Source organism: Pipistrellus kuhlii, unplaced genomic scaffold (assembly GCF_014108245.1).
Source record: "Pipistrellus kuhlii isolate mPipKuh1 unplaced genomic scaffold, mPipKuh1.p scaffold_m20_p_14, whole genome shotgun sequence".
NCBI classification, from domain to species: domain Eukaryota; kingdom Metazoa; phylum Chordata; class Mammalia; order Chiroptera; family Vespertilionidae; genus Pipistrellus; species Pipistrellus kuhlii.
In genome coordinates, this window is record NW_023425449.1 from 25677610 (window position 1) to 25696964 (window position 19355).

A 19355-nucleotide genomic window follows, 5' to 3' on the forward strand; every position below is an offset into this window, starting at 1 on the left:
TGGAGGGCACACAGGAGGCAGCTGATCAGTGATTCTCATCATTGATGTTTCTATCTCCCTCTCGCTCTCCCTCTCCCTTCCTCTCAGAGATAAATAAATAAATATTTTTTTAAAATGTTTTTCTTTTCCTCTCCAAAACTTCAGCTCACTTAAAAATGTTTTTAATATACAGAATTATATATTGGACCCTGGTAGGTTGGGGAGCAAATCTGGATAGGAAACCCCCCCTTTCCCATCTGATTGGAAGATTAGAAGCAGTCAACACCCAGAAGGCCATATGTCTCCATCCTGAAGGCAAATAGATGTAAAGCCAGAAAAGTATTTATCTACCTCTTTCTTGTCCTCACCTTCATTTCTACAAAGTCTGTAAACCATCAAGGTGTCTTTTTCAGAATGGTTTTTACAGCGGGCTCACCGCTAGCTGGGTTCAGTTTACTGTATTCCTTCAGTGAAACACAACAATTGGATACACAAGGAGAGGAAGGTGCCGTCAGGACTCCGTAGGCAGGAGAGGATGGAACTGCAAAGAACGGAGCAGTTGGTGGAAGTCCCATGTGGACCCTTTTGAAATCTACATTTATTTACCCCTAAATCTTTACATTTATTGCCATGGGACCAGTATGTATTTGTAACCAGAGGCTTGTGAGAGTGGAGGGAATCATGTCCCTCAAAAGCAAAAGACTCTGCTGCTGCGGATACAGGGTTTTATGTAAGGATTCGCTTTACTTTATAAACTTCTTTCTCAGGCTAGTTACCTATTTATTCATATGTCTTCAGAATTCACAGTTATTTCATAGCGCTTTGTCAGTCCTTTGTTTGTTTGTTTGTTTGTTTTTCTGGGCGTAGTTCTCCATTTTTCTACACCACATGATGAGATACTTTCTTTAATATTGAATAGCTACCTTCTCCAGGTAGTACCCTTTTTAAAGAGAATCACATGGATGGTGCTATAGCATCTTTGGGAACTGAGACGTTGCAGCCTCTCTTTTTCCAGTAAGGACATGAGTGACCACCCGAGGGCGTTTGGGTTTTGAGTGGTTTGCCCTCTGTAATGAAGATGCCAGCCCAAGGCAGTCCTGCTGGCATATCACCCGGGACAGTGAGCCACGGGGTCAAAGAGCAGCAGCGCTTTCCCGCACGCACCCGGACTGGCAGTGTTAGAAGTCCGGCATAACTGTGCCCCCTCGCTGCCCCCGGCCTGCCAGGAGCATCTGTTCAGACCCGGGCCGGGTTGCTCTACTGAGGATCTTGGATCAGCGGCTGGATTTGAATATAGTCATTCTTCTCTCACCGCACTACAGCACCTGCTTGTCCTTTTGTTCCTTTCATTTGGGATTGCATTTCTTTTTGGCATTTTAAATAGTGACCGCTCCTGATCTGAAGATTACACTTCAATTCATTGTCCTCAAACTTGGTGGACACACAATTCTTTTGTGTCATTTGAGCAGGCTACACCGGCTTTTCTCTGCTCCTCTCAGTGTCTTGCGTGTTTTCAAAGCATGGCATTTGGAGTGCCCTTTTGAAGTTGAGTGAAGCAATTGTGCTCTTAAGTGACAGAAGTGGTTTCTTTTGGAGATGCCTTGGGCCTGTTGAGATCCAATCCTGGTCAGGTGAAGCCGTGCCGTGTAAGTAGGACACTCTGCTTAGCCTTCTGGAGTCACACATGGGACATGCTCTGTCTGTTTCCAGCTGTGATCAGCATGAACACCTGTTAACGTGCTGAGAGCAAGGAAGGATAAACACCTTCAAATCTTGTTTAATTATAAAAATCAGCAACTTCAGGAAAGTTAAAAAACATTAGCCACATCTATTGTAACATTGGATACAAGGAGTTACTTTTTATAGGTTTTTTTGGTGGTTTTTTTTTTTTTAATGGTTTGTGTGGGGTTTTTTTTTTTTTTTTCACTCTGAAGTATCAATTTCCAGTATATATTAAAGATAAGATTCTATACTGTTTTAGTCTAGTCTGCATCAGAAGTTGGAAAACTGTGGCCCACGGGCCAAAACCAGCCCACTATCGGTTTTTGTAAATAAAGTTTTATTGGAACACAGTCATGTTCATCTGTTTATGTGTTTGTTGACTGCCTTGTTTCACACTGAAGTGGCAGAGCTGGGATTCTGGCTTGCAAAGCTTAAAATATCCACTCTGGCCTTTTACAAAAAAAACCTGTCAACCTCTTGTTGCAAATATATAACTTTTATTAAACTAAAAAGTTTCAGTCATAAAATAATATGGGAATAATTCACATGTCTAGATTTTAGAAGTGGTCAGGACACATCCATCAAGAAAATAGGCAATGGTTATTTTAATAAATAAAATTTAAATGTTGTTTGGCTTTTTAGTACCATTTCAATTTTTACCAGTTACCAAAATCTATTTAACTTAAGAAGCATAATGTATGGGAATGTAAAGTTAAAAGCCTCAAGTCACTCACTCTAAGTGAGAGGCCTGAAATTTCTATGTTAACTTAAGTATTAGGTTGAATTTTCATAGTGCTTGACACCATTCGAAACTAAAATCTTCATGGAGGCATAATTCATCTGTCTCCTGAGGTCTCCCTAATAAATCCCCCGAGATGACGTTTATAGACTAAAGTGAAGGGTGAATTTACTTTGAATAACATCAAATGAGAACTTAAGTTTGCGTAGATTCCTATGTGTGCATGCGTTTGTGATATTCCGATGCTTTTCTGATTGGTTAATTAAATCTCCATACTGTGGTACAGTTTATTTGAACTGCTCTTTCGTTTCCATTGGCCTTTGCCTGTAACGTGTGTCCCAATGTGACAGGGATGAATCCCAGCGGTCTCTCCTCCCCGCTCCTGGGGTAATTGCAGGGAATGGCCACGCCACCTTGACCCTGAGAAGTCCTTCTCTCTTTGGCTATCTTGTGCTTTGGGGGTTAAGGCAGAACACAGGGCTCAAAGTGAAGAAGCCTACCTTCTCAATGGGGGGGACTGCCCTTCTCTCCTGTCCAGAACTGGTGAACGAGGGCAGCAGAGGGGTTGTGTCAAATGCTGCAAAATCTAATGACTGCTTGATTTATAGCTGCAGGCACCTCATGGCTGAGGACTGAGTTCATGGCCATGAACACACACCAGCTTCACGGTTCAAAGGCTGGTCTTGGGCTGCCTGGAGGGCTCTGATCCCCTCCGCTGGCGCCTGTGGTTGGTTGCTGCTCTCTTTGGGGAAAGCACCTGGGCAGCTCACAGGTCCACAGCCCTGGGCAGCCTGGTGAGGGGTCCTGGAGTGCAGGATGCTGGCATGGCTGAGGAAATCCTGGGCTTGAGTGTAGAGTCCCTGAGAGGAGCCGGAGACACACACACACACACACACACACACACACACACACACACACAGCTAAATACAGTTTTAGCAAGTCTGCTCTTCGGAATTTTTTATAGATTGGGAAATTAGATTGTTGTTTACTTTCCTAAGCAATAAAGCTGAAGGTCCTGCCCTTTTCATTGTTCTTACTTTTCCACTGCATGAATGAAGCTTGAGGACCCAAATTCTCCAAAGCACACTGTTTTCTAAGGAGAGTTCTCCATTTCTGACCCTCCCGCTCCCTCCTCAATCACCCTTCAAATGCCTTGGGAAGGCTCTGAAGCTCAGGAACAACAGTGTGGTTTCATGCTTCCACGGCATGTTGGGGTTGACTGCAGGTGTGCCCCTGATTTCTCCACTCACTAGCTGGTGCCTCCGGGAGGTTATGACCTCTGAGTCCATATCTGCATCATGGAAAGCTGCCAGGGTTAAATGATGAAGGCGTTTTCATGTGAGACCAGGCACATGGGGTGTATTCAGTCGAAGTTAGCGGTTCTGGGCCATTGCTGAGTGAAGGACTGACCTCATTCTTAGACTGTATTGCTTGGAATTGTCATAGGTGGTATCACTGGGAACAGTTTGCTCCATGGAGACAGGAATTTTATCAGTGTTATGTTCTAGAACCATCTGGATGTGGCTGTGTACAGTCAGTATACCCCCCTGATTAATTGCGGTGGGGGGAGAGAGGCAGCTCCCACCTGCTTCCCATTTAAAGCTACTAAATAGCTATTGACACAAGTACTTTACTCAAGAAACTGAGTCATAAACAATTAAGTAATTTAATCTAAATTCATATAACTAATAAGGAATAAAACAGATATTCCACCCCCAGACTATCTTAACACCTTCTATAATTTAATATGCTCATTAGCATCTGTTTTTTTTAATTTGTTTGGGTTTTTAAAATTTTGGGGAAAATATTCAATTACAATTGACTTTTAATACAATAGTATTTCATATTAATTTATGAAGTGATCCCCCAATAAGTCTCATACCCACCTGACATGACACCATACATACATATTACAATACTAGAGGCCTGCTCCACAAAATTCATCCAAGAGTAGGCCTTCCTTCCCCCGCTGCCAGCACCGGCTTCCCTCAAGCCCCAGCTTCATCCTGAGGTCATCTGGAAGGACTTCATGCCTAATTAGCGTATTATACTTTTAGCATTATATCTAGATAGATTATTTATTATATTCCCTATGCTATACTTTCTTCCGGAAAACTGCTTTATTACAAGCATGAGACAAATAGAAGAAAAATTGGTTAGGTAAAAGCTAAAGAGACAAAAATAACTGAAGAAAAGGTGCGTTAAGTAGGTGTTACCAGTGGCTGACTGTTTGAAATAAGCTTTCCAAGGGATTCTTAGTTCCTGATCAAATCATCTGAATAAAAAGGGCACATAATCCGATTTTCAAATAAGTAAACTATCACTGTTGTAAATTCATATAGAATTACATCATAATTTTTTCTTTATATGAATATAACATACTACATATAAGAGCTCGGAGGTTCAGAAGAATTAAAAAAAATTATTAGGATATCAAATTAGTAATAAAATTTTAAAGACTTACAGTAAGACTATATTTACAATATTATTTTTATATAATATGGGGTGGGTTTTTTAGGTAAAATTTTCAGATCTTAAGCATAGACTTTAATAAGTTCCACCAAATACAGGGTGTCCCAAAAAAACATGTATACACTCTTTAACAACTGATAATCAACGGGCATTTCTTTTCAGCCAGATTAAGCTTTGAACAAAGGAAATTCATCCTAAAATGCTACTGGAAGTTTGAAAACGCAGTTGAAATACAAACACAGCCTTTATAATTATTCAGAGTGCATGCATTTTGAGGGCACCCTGTATGTGGACTCACATAACCATCTCTTAAAGATAAAAGCTTTCCATCCCTTCAGCAAATTCTCTTTTGCCACTTTCTAGCCACTTCCCCGTTTTATACCCCAGAAGAAATCATTGTTCTGATTTTTATCAACATAAAGTAGTTTTGTCTGTTTTTAACTTTAGTCCAATGGACTGTACCATAGTGACTATGCTTTGTGCTTTTTGTTTTTGTATTTTAGTGTCATGTCATTGAGATTCATTGTTAGCCTCAGTAGCTCCTTCCTATTGCTGAGTAGCATCCCATGTGTGCATACACCTCAGTTTGCTTATCTGTTCTTCTGTTAATGGATGTTTGGCTTCTTTCCAGGTGGGGAGTGGGATAAAGTCACTATAAACATTGTCAAAAAAGTCTTTTGGGGGACATATGTTTTCCTTTACCTTGGATGGAATTGCTAGGTCATGGATAAATGTTTGACTGACTTCAGACTTTCCCATGCGTGGTGTGTGAGAATTCCAGTTGTTCTACAGCCTTGCCAACATTTGGTATTGTCTTTATTTTTTTAGTGATTTGAGTGACTATGGAATAGTGTCGACTTGTGGTTTTAATTATTATTTCCTCATGACTAATGACATGAAGTGCCTTTTCTATTTTTATAGATTTTTTTTTGTATATCTTCTTTTGTGAAATGTCCATGTTTTTGCCCTTTTTATAATAGTTTGTTCATCTTTTTTTATATAGATTTGTAGTTCTTTATTTTTTCTGGCTAAAAGACCTTTTTTCAGATGTATGTATTGGGTCTAGTTCCTTTAGTTTAGTCTTAACAATGTCATTTGTTGAGCAGAAGTTTTAAATACTTTTAGAGGACAGTTTGCCATTTTGTTTTTACGGTTAGTCTATTTTGTGATTCTGGGAAATTTATACCTCCTACAAGATTGCAAAATTCTCCTTTGTGTTTTTCTAGCTTTATAGTTTAAGGTTTTACCGTTTAGGTCTACGACCTGCCTTAAGTTGATATTTTTGGTGTGAGATAGTGGTCACGGTTTACTGTTTTTCCCCCCAATGGCTATCCAATTATCCCATCATTATTTGTTGAGCATACTTTTCATTCTCCATTAAATTGTCTGAGTCCCTTTGTCAGAAATTAGTTGTGTGTTTTTGAGCTCTCTCTTCTGCTTCGCTGACTTGTTTATTCTTATTCACACCATTGTGTTGGAATCTCACTTATCTTCATGAAAGAGCCTCCCTCCTTGTGTGGGTGGAGGACACTCTCTTCCCACTGGGAGCACCTAGGAGCCAACATCCAGGTTCCCCGCAGTGGCTCACATTTCCACGGAGCATGAAACATCGCTAATACACGTCTCTGACATGGAATTTTGCAAGTGAAATGAGGAATGTCTTGCATTTGGGTGACTTCAGTGTGTTCAGATCTACAAAGTTTGGTGCATTTCATGTCATTTCACTCCAATTTAGGTCTAGGAATAATGCTGAAAAGGAAAATGTCATTTCACTGCAATTTAGGTCCCAGAATAATGCTGAAAAGAACTATGTCATTTCACTGCAATTGAGGGCCCGGAATAAGGATGAAAAGAAGTATGTCTGAAGGCATGATTGAGCACACACTAAGAGCAGCCCCAAACTAGTAAGTCCAAAAGGATAAGTTAACCAAAATTCCGCTTAATTTCACACAACAGAGACCAACCGACGTTTAATAGAAATGCTTTCGTATTGCTTCTTCTTGGCTGCCAGTGGGGTTTTTGTTTCCCCTGAAAAATACTCTCTCCCAAATGGTACACAACACACAGCGTATCTGGGGAGGACAGACATAAAGTTATTTTGTACACAGCATATCTGGGGAGGACAGACATAAAGTTATTTTGTAAAAAGATAAAACAAAGGCATAGAAACAATTCTGTCCATTGCTGAAAACAAGGGAATTTTTAGAACAGTCGTAATTACAAGTCAAGAAAATGTTTCCTTCACTGTCCTTCCTCCATTGGCATGCCCCAGGCAGGGGTCTTGAGACAGGAAGCTTGTGCCCATCTATGCCAGGCCCTGCCTCTCTCACCTGGAGCATCTTAGGGAGTTGGAGGGTTAATTCTCACCAACTTGACCACCCATCACTGCCAATGGAGATCAAGGCCTGTGTCTTTCTACTTCACAGAGAAGGCAGGGCCCACTCCTTTGTGTGCATGAGCTGTGCCCATTGTAGACAAAATGTAATTAAGACTTACCCCTCCTACACCACCCTGTCCTGTGCTCAGGATAAGGGAACACCAGGTACCATCTTTTTAAGGCCTGACACTGACTCATATCCCATATTCAAACTGTTTTTGTTCTTGTTTAAGAGAAAATTGTGTTTACCCTTGGTGGGAAGGGTAACTGTAAAAGCTTCTTTAGTCTATAAAAGAGGCAAATGCCACCAAGAAACCAGGTGGGCAGTTTCTCTTGCTGCCCTCTGGACTCCTGTCCTGTACCTTACGCTATTTATTCCCATTAGAGGACATTCCTTCAATATTAATTCAAAAGCCTTCTATATAATTTAGTGCACAAACCACTTAGGTGAGCTTGACTCAGACTATATGATAAAAAGCATTCATCATGTGCTATTCCACGTAAGAAGAATTTCAGTCTTCTCTTCATTAGAGGACCTGCCTGCAGTGGAATTAAAATAGCTTCTCCCTGAATGGGAGCATTGACTTGGCAAAGATAGGAGCAGTCATTCAGGAGGAATGTAATCAAACACTTGAAATTTAAATTCCTTTGTAATCTGACTTTGAAAACAAAGTAAAAGAGAAACCCAAGAAAGTTTCCTTTAAGGTGAACTCATGTCCTTCAGATCACTCCCACTTTCAGGGCTAATAACATACACACGATAAAAGTAATACGTAATGAAGCTAATCTTTGCCATGAGCGTTTTCCCCCTGAAACTCTGATACTTAACTGCTTAGAAAAGGTGCCCTACATAGAGAGAACCCACCTCTGCAGAAACGTCTTTCAAACGTCCGATTTACAAACTGGGCCAGGAACGTTTGGAGGAATAGCTTTTTTCTTTATTGTGTCCATAAAGCATAAACTGTTAAGCCAAGAAATTACCTTCAATAAGTGACACAGATTTTCTCCTTTATTTAGAAACGATTCAGATGTTCAGATTTACAAAGGATTCTTTCCCTTCAGATAGCTTCTTTCTCGTTCTTGAAGGACACTTTCTTTTTCTGTGAAAGTTGGTGAGTGGTACATGTTTCCAGGAGGACAGCACTTGTTAAACAAAAGAAGGTCCCATGATTGTCATCACTGCCTTAAATGGGGTTACATAATGAAAAAAAAACATTTCTTTGTTGTAAAAGAAAAAAGGGAAAAGGATCTCTCTCTCTCTCTACAGGGAATCAACTACAGAGCAGTAGTCACCATTTATGAAAAACAACAGTCAAAAAAGAAAGGATGTGTGTATGTAATTATTTTCAGTAGGAAAAAAAAATCTTGGCTTTACACTCAACTATATAAGGTGGACTTGAGCAGAATTCACTTCAAGGCAAATTTCTGTTAACAATTCATTTGCCTATTAATTTCTATTGTGGAACTTTAAAATTGATCCCTAGATATATCATAAAATTACCTTTAAAATCTACACACAGAAATGGAAATATCTTTGTGACAAAACCATCCAATCGTTATCTATTAATGACACGAAATTATCATTAAAGGTTTTTTAAACTGTGAAAGTAAAAATAGAGCTCACATAAGCAGACACAGCAAAAGGTGATGGCTTTACTTAATTTCAACTCGATTCCCGCTATCGCAGTAACAATCCATAAAGCTTCAGAAACTTGCCAAGGTTCCAGTCAGTTTTGAATCCTGCTAATGTTTCTAACTTCGTAGCCAAAGAAATTAATTTCCATTTTCTCCATCATTGAAACTCCCTGGCTTCTTTCCAGGCATTTGAACCTGGCCATATCTTCCACGTGTACAAGAATGCCGCGAGATAAAAGGAGAAAATTACCCAAATAACTATGGGAAAGAATATCTGAGCCGTACTTAGCAGGACGCACTTGCCCCAGTGCCAACAGAGGCTTGCTCTAATGTTTAATAATAATCAGCAAATAGACCGATAATCCAGATTCCCACCCTAATGGTTTCATTTATGGCCGGGAACGATTACTACATCAGCATCGCGTTCGCTGATGGTGCACATACTAGCATACACAAAGCCAAGCTGTACCATGTAGACTGGCTGTAGGACAGATCCCATGACCAGGGCATGTCAGGCAGCCTGAACCTCCAAGCCGGAGACTTTAGAGGGGCTACTCATGAAAAACTTACCACCCAAAGTTTTCCCCATGGGTGGGGAAAATACAGAGTTTTAACAAGCAGTTTATGTTCAATGTGAAGAGAAAAATTAAACAATTCAGACAAGCCAACCATGCAGAGACAAGAACTATTCACCTTGTGGCCTTGCCCCTAAATATTTTCTCCACATGTATACACAGAGATGTATGTATTTGTACACAGACAGATCATGTTAACAGCAATGGCATCATACATTGATTTATCACTTCCACTTACTAGTCAGCTACATTTCCATTTAATAAATATTCTTTCATGATATGTAACATCACTTTTGAAGAACTGCACAACATAACATTAACTTTTATGTATACAGCATCGTTTACGTAATCATGTTGGCTGTTGTTGAAAAAGTTTTTCACTTTATTTTTGCTCTAGAAAGTATGCTATGATAAGTACATGGCTTCCATATTTTTGCGCATATCCTCTACTATTTGGAATTAATATTTGTATTAATTAATTGTAATTAATTAATAAAAATTCCTTAGGATATTTTCCCAAAGCAAATGGCCAGGGTTAAAGGTCTACACATCTGTAAGATTTTCAAGAACATTTTGCAAATTGCCCCAGCAAGGAAGTTGTGCTTGTTTAAGTCTCAGAATTTCTGGATGTTATTAACAAACTCTTTACCAGTATAACATGTCCCATCTGGGTTGTGCTCAGGGCATGATGGTTGTGTTTATACTATATAATTTCTTTTTCTGGGTCAGAAAAAGGTCAGGAAAGGGGATCGTTTTTCTAATAGCATGAATATTATTTGGCCGGGATGTTTTAATTTTGTCATCAGCCAAGCAGGAAGAACTTAGATAATGTCTGCAAAATGTTGGGCACTTCCTAAAATGCTTTCTTTATATAGTAAATCATTTCTTTGTCCTCATGTTACAGATGAGAAAATTCAAGCGAAGAGAAGTTAAGTAATGTACCCAAAGTTAGCAGCTGGAAAGTAGCTAGATTAGGATAAAATATAAAGGGGTAGAAGATGAGAAGGTATTGTTCTAGCAACATTAATTTCTTCCAAGGGCTATCATTCAGGATATAACCTTGGAAGTTTCTGTATGACCTATTTTCAAGACATTGAAAGCGTCAGAAAGGCCCAAGTTGAATTTCATAACAAATCATGTTCTTGTAGTTGCATATTTGTTTAGATAAAAGTCTAATCTTTCAAAGTTTGTAACCTTAAAACACAGTGATGAACGTTCATGCCATGCATACTTGTAGTTCTTCCATGAAGCTTTTGCTTAAAATAACAGCATGCATTACTCATGGGAGATTATACTGATGTTGGACTACATGTAGAGATCCACTCAAAAACCAGTGCTGATGAGATACAGAACTTCTGAAATTACAGGAAAATTTACTTAGTACCTGAAATCTGAAGGCATTCCACTTTGGGAGACAAAGCTGAAATTTAGGACATCCGTACACTTATTCTAATTTGAAGCTTTGTAGAAATGATCCGATCCGATGGTCAGTAGAGAGAGGGTCTCGTCCTGGGTCCTTTTCATAGTACAGAGATTATTGATGAGGTAAATAGGCTCACATCCTACAAGATTCCTATCAGTGTCTGAAAAAACATGGTGATTTGAGAACAGAAGGGAAGCTAATAAGTTCAGAACTACTTCTGTAACCTAATTCATAGATCGTATTAATCATTATATCTAATTATTATTATATCTAATTATTATTAGGTTATTATATCTACAATGAGTGGCCAGATTATTATGATCTCTGAATGTATAATAATCTGGCCACTCAGTGTGTGTGTGTGTGTGTGTGTGTGTGTGTGTTTTAAGAGGACAGGGGTTAGCTGGGTAGTTTTAGGACATGAGGAGGTCTGGGGGCTGGGCAGACCTATGTGGCCTGCTACCTATATATGTACGTGGTACTTGTGCCCTTTGGGATCTGGTGCTGCGTGTTAGGAGGTCTGAAAGGTATGAAACATAGCAGTTATAAATTTTGTTTGTATAAATCTTTTTTAGGGTTAGTGCCATACCTAAGAAAATCTTTTTTTTCTCTTCTATCAGTGACTTCTTGCTTCTATATCTAAGAAAGCAGTTATATCCTTGGCAAGAGAGGCTGAGCTACAGCGGGAAAGTGGCCAAGGAAAAGGGACCTCGGAAGACAATCCAGCTAAGCACTGTGGTCAAGTACCAGTGACATGCTGTCCAGCTGTGCAAGGCTGGGTGGGTCCTGGGAAGCCCCCCGACCAGGGTGTGTGAGCTGCAGCTGGATCGTCAGCCTACACATGGATACAATGTGTGAAGTGGTCAGATAGACAAGGTAGCCAGAGCTTCTGTTCTTAATTTTGTAGTAATTGTGTGAACCTCATCTCACATGGTTCAGGGTTCAGGATCTGGAGAAAGGCAGCACACAAATGACAGAGATGAGATAATAAATAATAATTTGGAAATTGGGGGCCAGGTGGAGAATCCAACTCTAGTGGAAGGACTTCACTGATGCCCAGGTCTTGCCAACCTTTTATTCAATTTTGGACACACAATATTACCCTTAGTCAGGCAGGAAATTCTGATAACAGACAGACTGTCTTAAAGGGCAATAAATATTAGTAAAGATTTACTCTGAGACTATTTGGTCAGGAAATTCGCTTGAGCCACCATTTACTCGACTAAACAATCGGTGCATAGCTCTGGCCCTTGCCTGGGCTCAAGGTTCACCAGCGTTCCGGCTCCGTTCCGGGCTCCTTGTTTACACTCCTCTGATAGTGAAGACAATGGGTAGCTTCCAACAAGCAACAGCTCCCCTCAAATTCAAAACTCCTTAGTTGTCTCATTGTTCTACCCTTCCATTGCCCTTCACCAGTACAATAAAATGTGAATCACTAGAAGGGAAAAAAGGCTTTGAGGAGACACTGAACGATGCCCAACTAGATGATAAACTGCACCCCACAGAGAGGATTCATGCAGTCTATGTCTGTATGTATCCTGCTAAGACACTTGTCCAAACATAAGCACCTTTCTCAGCGGGAGGCTTCACAGAGGGCTGACTGCACAGCGTACAAAGGAACTTCCGAGGCCCCATTCAGGCAGGAGCGTCACTTCATGGTAAGCAGGTCTGATGCTAAGACTCTGAAAAGAGGGAGGAGCCGAGGACCACACATGCCCTTTGGAGCCGCTGGAGTAATTTCCATCAGCCTGACTCAGTTTTTCTCAGCCCAGCCACCTTGTAACTGCATTGAGTACCCCAGATGCCACATTCTTTAAAAAAAGCCGATGTGTGGGCACCAGTTACCCATTTGTTTGCCCAGCAATTGTCCTACAGCTCCTGGTAGCCAGAGGAGACTTTCACAGCTTGGGCCCTCGTTCTTTTTCCTTGTAGTGGGGGTGGGCGGTGTGCTAGAGCCCCTCACGTAGGCTTGGGGGAACCGCTTGCTAGCACGTCTGCCCAGTTCTACCAGCAGTGAGTTTGTGTTGGTGGCCTGAGATGCCACCATGGAAATGCTACTGACAAGCTGTTTATTTCATTACTCATTGGCCCATCACTCTATACGGGGGCCACCCAGGACTGCTGGCCCCCTCCCCCACTCCTGGCAGCACTGTGGCATAGAGCTGAGCTGGGAGCTCCGCAGCAAATGGGAGAAATGTCAGCCTTGGTGGCCCAGCTTGTGATCGGGCCTCCCCACGCCTAGGTCCCTGTTCCTCAGAGCAGAAACCACTGCCCTGGGCCCCTTCCAGCGAGATGGAGTTTCACAAACAACTGAACTTGAGACACTTCTGGTCAGAATATTCTGACCTGTCTAAAGATGTGTGGGAGCCATGAGTCATTTCATTTGCAAGGGGAGAAAGCCAAACGTTCTTTCTGTTGGAACTTCTCAATACACAGGCCCTCCTCTCCTCCTTCTCCCAGGCTAGAGAATCCCAACAGACCGTGAAGAAAGAAACCCCGTCAGTGAGGTCAATCATTTCTCTGGTGACCGCCTGCTCCTACTTGCCCAGTGTAGCACACGTGACATGTACACGCTTTTCTTCTTTGTGCAGTGAAGGCTGAGCAAGGGTTCTGACTTGGAAGATCATGGGAACCTATTCCTAGAAAGCACTTGAGGGATGAGTCAGCCATCAGATTTCCAGAGGGCTTTGCCTGGCACTTTTCTTCCTCTTGTGGGAGCTGTTCCCAGCTGTTTGCTCTCCGTCCTGGGCTCCTGGGTCTTGGGCTCTCCAGGACCTTGCCTTTCACGCATGCTCCAGCCAGAAGCCTCTTTCAGTCATAGACCGCACCCCCCCCCCATGCCCACTAACGTGCTCTCACAGCAGCCTGCACGTCCCAGCAGTTTCCCCACCAGAACCACTCAGCTGTTAATGAGTCACTTAATGTTTATCTTCCCAATGAGAATGGACGGTCCAATGGGAATCAGAATACGGTCTCCTTGCCTTCAGTGTCCCCAACATCCAGCACCGTCTTTGCACATAGTAGGTGCCTGAAGCTATTGAGTCCATGAATACTTTTTTTCAGATTCAAGGGAGAGTTGATTGAAATTCAAAGATAAAAGTGCTATTCCTGAGATTTAAAAAAAATATATAGAGAGCTAGCTAGTCGAATGGTAGTAAGAAAGCTTACCAATAAGCTAATACTCAATTTCAGACGAATATTTAGTAAATATGCCAAAAGATAAGACCTAAGAAAGGATAGTGACCTTTTCTTAGGATGCATCTGCTTAAGCAGGGGTCCTCAAACTTTTTAAAGTGGGGCCCAGATCACGGTCCCTCAGAGAGCTGGAGGGCCGGACTATATGAACTACTAATTCCTACTGTAACACTTCGGCTGCGCTCACTGCCCAAAAAACCTGGCGGGCCGGATCAGACTCCTCTGCGGGCCACATGTGGCCCTCGCGCGAGCCGTAGTTTGAAGACGCCTGGAACCTTAATGTCTTATACAAAACAGGCCTGAGACAAATGAAACAGCTTTTTAAAACAGTGCCCTGTTTTGAGCTCACAGTCTGTTAAATGAAGAGGAAGGCAGAGCTGTTGGCTGTTTCCAAAATAAATGCCTAGAAGTGTTACCAGTCTGTATCCTGGCAGCCACCAGGGAGCTGTGCCTTAGGCCAAATCACGGGAGCCAATTCCTCCTGGAGTTGGAGCTCCGGATGATGGTGCTTGTGCTTTGGTAGTTCCGTGGATGTTGCTTGGAGGTGGCAGTTTCTTTAAGAGGCGTGTCTCCATCTTGTTTTGCAAGTTCGTGTTTATGTCTGCATTGGTACACCATTTTTCACTCCTGAATTTATGGACCATGGGTTTCTTTGCTGTCTTCCCCTTAAAGTTTATGAGCCATACCATTCCTTTCTCTGGTTTATTTCCCAAACAATCTATGGTATACAAAGATTGAAAAATGCCTCTGAGTCAGTCTTCCTTTTCCATGGCTACTAATTAATCCCTGGGAATATTTGGTTTCTTAGAGCAGGTCGTAATGGTTGTGGAGGATGTTAGCATTTTGTAAAGGTTTTCAAGTAAAAAAATCAAAGTGAAACAAGAGTAGAGAAATAAGAAGTTGGCATATTATCACTGGATTGGAGCTTGAGTGGTAGAACATACCGTACCAACTTCTGGGAATTATGGAAATTTTAAAAAAATTTAATCATCACCCACTTTGAATAATTATGAAAACAATGTTTATTAAAAGACATTTTATTTTCAAAATTGAGCTATAGCTATTAAAGTCTGTATACATTTTTGGGAGCCACCCTGTGTTTTTACTGAGAGAGAGAAAAAGAGAAAGAGAGAGAGAGAGAGAGAGAGAGAGAGAGAGAGAGAGAGAGAGAGAGAGAGGAACATCAATGTGAGAGAGAAACATCAGTGTGAGAGAGAAACATCAATTGGTCACCTTGCCCAGACTGGGAATTGAACCCTCAGCCTTTTGGTATACGGGACGACCTTCCAACCTATTGAGCCATTGAGTCAGGGCTGGAAAATAAGTTTAACAATTTAATTGGTTAATATCACCCCAGAACTATTAAATTTGTAGAACGTAGTTACAAGAAAGGGAGAACTAATAAATATATAGGCTGCAGGGACAAAAGTTGCATTTGTCTGGCTAACTTCTCTCTTCTTTTCCCATAATTTTTTCATTTTAAATTTAATCAAACACCTCATTACAAACTTTCCTTGGTTTATATTTCATAGAAAACACTTTTCAAATATATAATATCATTTCATCTATATTGCAAGTCATTAGTGAAATATAATTGTAAGCCCTTAATTTTCTGAATATTCCTTTTAAGACTGCTTCATATAGAATTAAGTGAACCTAGAGAGTATTACTTAGCCAAAAAGAAGTTGGAGAAATAATTTTGGTTATCACAGTGAATCCCCATAATGGCTCTGTACCATTAATCAAGCCTGCCGCCAGCTTGTCACTATGAATTATTTCTAAATGGTGTTTCTGACAAAACTGTACAACAGAGAAGTGTTTAGACACTTCTTTTTTTGAGTTGTGTGTTCTTGGGAAAGAAGGTAGACAATACGATGTGGTGAAAAGATTGCTGCTATTAATAACAGCTTAATTTAGAACTCACTCTGTGCCAGGCCTTGTCCGAATCCTACTAGCTCATTGTCAGTCCTGCAAGATGCCTCCCAGTATTGCCTCTGAGACCCAGAGGCACCCAGTCACTAGTCCCAAGTCACACAAGTAGGAAGTGGCTGGTCCAGAATGTAGACACAGGTGGTATGGCTGTTAGAATGTATGCTCTTCACCCAGGCTTCAAACTGCCTCTCGCAGGATCTGGCTCCTAGACCTAATTTTACCATTAAATTGTGCAGTGGGCAAACTTTTCTGTTATTGAAAATATGTGCTGTAAATATGATATGGAAGGGCTTGGGAAAACTCAAGGAGGTCAAGGGACATACAAGCAAGAAGTACACAGACCATTTCCTGAAGAGATAAATGTTAACATACACAGTGTGGTCGTGTAAACTTTTCAATGTGACCCCAATATATTATTAGACTGACTATATCATCAAGTGCTGTTTGATTATTAGAAATCATAGAAGTTAATAGATTTACTTTGAAAATTGGATGTTCGTTTTTATATTTTTCTTGGTATAAGTTCCACTCCACTTCATTCTCCGAACAGATTCAAAATAAGTTATCTTATTTGATAGCTGGTCATCATTTTAGGCTTAATCTAGGCAAAGTATTTAATACTTTATTGAAGATCATCCAAAAACTCCACAATAATTTTAACTCCATAATCATTTTACCTGAATTCAAGAGTAGGCAAATTTCTTTTAAAAGAAATTTACAGTGATTTCTGGTATCCTTTCCATCTCTTGTAGCTCTAAATTATTATTGATTACTCTTCTCAGGAGTATGATTTTTGGCACCTTGATGAGCACTTTTCCACTGTGCATGGAAATTACATGGGATTTCAAAGTCTATTGGAGACTAATTAGCACTTTAGGACAAATAAGTGGCACATTGCTAATCAGGGTAAATAAAGTAAGACTCAGATTTTACAGCACCAGCACTAAGACCTTCGCGGCATTGATTTTGCCATTTATCCTCCGTGCCGGGATCTGCAGTGCAAGTCAGCTGGACTGGACGTGAGGGGTATAACCCCTCTTTGTTTTCTCTGGATTGGAGGAAAAGCAAGAATGCGCTTTAAAAATCACTTACAGTTTACAAGGTGGCACATTCATCCTCCCCATGACAGGAAATCAAGACGCTGTTGTCTTTGGGGCTTAATTTATTAAAATTTAATTTGCTCGTGGTCCTTCGCTCCAGTAGCCCTTGTGCTAGCAAACTCGCTATAATTAGATTAGCAGCCTGCTAAACGCTGGTGACAGCCTGCGCCTCAGAGAGCATGTGCTGGATTCCGCCCGAGCCTCTGCTCATTGGCTGCGAGCATCGCTGCTCGCCGGCTTGATAGGTTTCCACTGGACTCCTTATGCACCGGAGACATAGATACAGAGCGACTCCACTGTGCGCTGGCAACGGCGGTGGAGGTGCTTAGCTGGCAGCCTTACGGGAGGAGCAAGGCACTGAAGAGAAGGCGCCCTTCTTTCTTTGTTGTAGACTGAGCATCAGCAGTCAGCCCCTGCCAGCTGCCCGAGGAGATCAGGGAGGAAGTTTCAGTGCATGGTAATTACTCGGAGTCTTTCTCTCGCAGGGAAAAACCCAGGCATGCATGAAATGAAGCGCGTTCATCCTGTCCTCTGTTCAGTCTGATCTGCTTTTATTTGTGCATAGCATGCCTAGCCCGGCGTTCCGTCCCACAGTATGTTTTCACCTTGGCTGGTGAACAGCCTGCCGCTGGGTGCATGAAGGGAGATTGTTTTTACCTGGAGCCAAGCGTGCATGTGGTCTTATTGGCTCCCTTCTGTTTTGGGAAGCCCGAGGTGGCATCGATGGAGGTGTCTTTGGAGGGGCATTGCAGGACCCGGTTGACTGTGTGTGCATCGAGCCCAGGCTCTCCCGAATAAGGAGCAGGCTGGGAGAGTGCAGGGAAACACACGTGAATTAGGACAGGGCAGCAGTTCTCCTGGGGCCGGGGCCGGGTCCTGAGGGAAGTAAGTGCTTTTGTTTCTGCAAAGCTGAGCGCAGCCTTCATTTTGGATGGTTTTCTTTGTTTCCCTGTCGGTAGTTTGCATGAAGCCTTCAGACCACGAAGGGTGTTGATAGCATATCTCGTTCTGCCAAAAATGTGTATAGGTGTGTCTGTTCACCTGTGCCAGAGAGAATGTTTGATTCTGGGCTTTGTTTAACCGGGATGTTGCTTTCGGAGTTGAAATTCATCACAGGAAGGTGGGGTTCTTACCACTCAGACTGATGTCTGGCAACATTTTAAATCTTCTGTGAATGGTTGCCTGGATTATTTTCCACCTCACACAATAAGTAATCTTAAAATTTGTGCAATAAAGAAGGTCCATTCTGAAGGAAACCTATTTAAGTGGCCAGGGCTGAGCTTAAAGGAACCCAAACAAATGCATTGATTTTGCTTCTCTGTGTACCTTCTCCATCGAGGTCTCTTTTATTTCAGAAGAGCCCCCTGCTACCATTTAGTCCTCAAACTTGAACGTGGATATGCTCGCCGTCTCTGATCGTGGAGACCACAGAAACTTGTGTACGGAGTCACCAGTCACACGGCTGGCTGGCTGCCACCATGCGTCTGCGCTCCGTGGAGAGCCCAGTGATATCCGAAAGCCGTCAGGAATTAGTTCCCTGCTCCTGAAAAGACAAACGTGGCCATTTAAGCACTTTGTTTAAAAAAAAATGCTTTGATTTAAAATCGTATACAGGTTATAGGGGTTCCATGTGTTTTTTGGTTGAGGAAAACTTCAGATCACTAACTCTGCTCCACTGCTCCTCCCCACACCCCTCCCTAGTCCATTCTGAAGGTAATAACTCATCCAATGTAATATTTCATTCCAATTATCAGTCTTAAGGAAAAATAAGGAATATTATGAAAGTTTGTCATGTATTGTAATGCAGTGTCATCTATAATAAGAAAAGTTGGTAGTCATGCGTTATGATACAGGCTCTCTATGACTTTAAGCGATCTGCAGTGCTTAGTTTTAAGGTACCATGGGTGCTGAAATGAACATGAGAAAGGGTGCTCTACTTTGGACTCCCATGGAACAAGCCCCACCTCCTTCCGATTCCAGAAGTGGGCAGAGCAGTGGTAGAAAGTGCAACAAGGATGCCCTTGTTCACGTGTGCAGACCCTGCTCTCCCGGTTCACTCCCTCATTCTCTGTACCCACAGTAAGGCTTGGACACTCATTTGGGGAAGAACAGATTGATGTCATTCTATAATCGTCTCCCCCTCTTCATCTCCCAAACTGCTGAATCTCTTCTTACCTTTTTTAAACTACAGTAAAAAGAATCTTCA

The 19355-nt window shown here is 41.6% G+C and overlaps 1 protein-coding gene across 4 annotated transcripts in view; it reads left to right on the top strand.

The window, feature by feature from the left end:
- The window catches only part of FAM110B (family with sequence similarity 110 member B), a 122308-nt gene that overhangs the window by 46394 nt on the left and 56559 nt on the right, over positions 1-19355 (top strand). The window contains exon 2 of one of the 4 annotated variants that reach the window (XM_036436970.2): positions 6648-6816. The exons of 2 other annotated variants lie outside the window; for them this stretch is intronic. The gene's annotated coding sequence lies outside the window, so the exon portion shown is untranslated. Of the gene's footprint in view, positions 1-6647; positions 6817-17406; positions 17607-19355 lie in introns of those variants that run through there. One more of the 4 variants, XM_036436971.2, reaches the window with a different exon arrangement.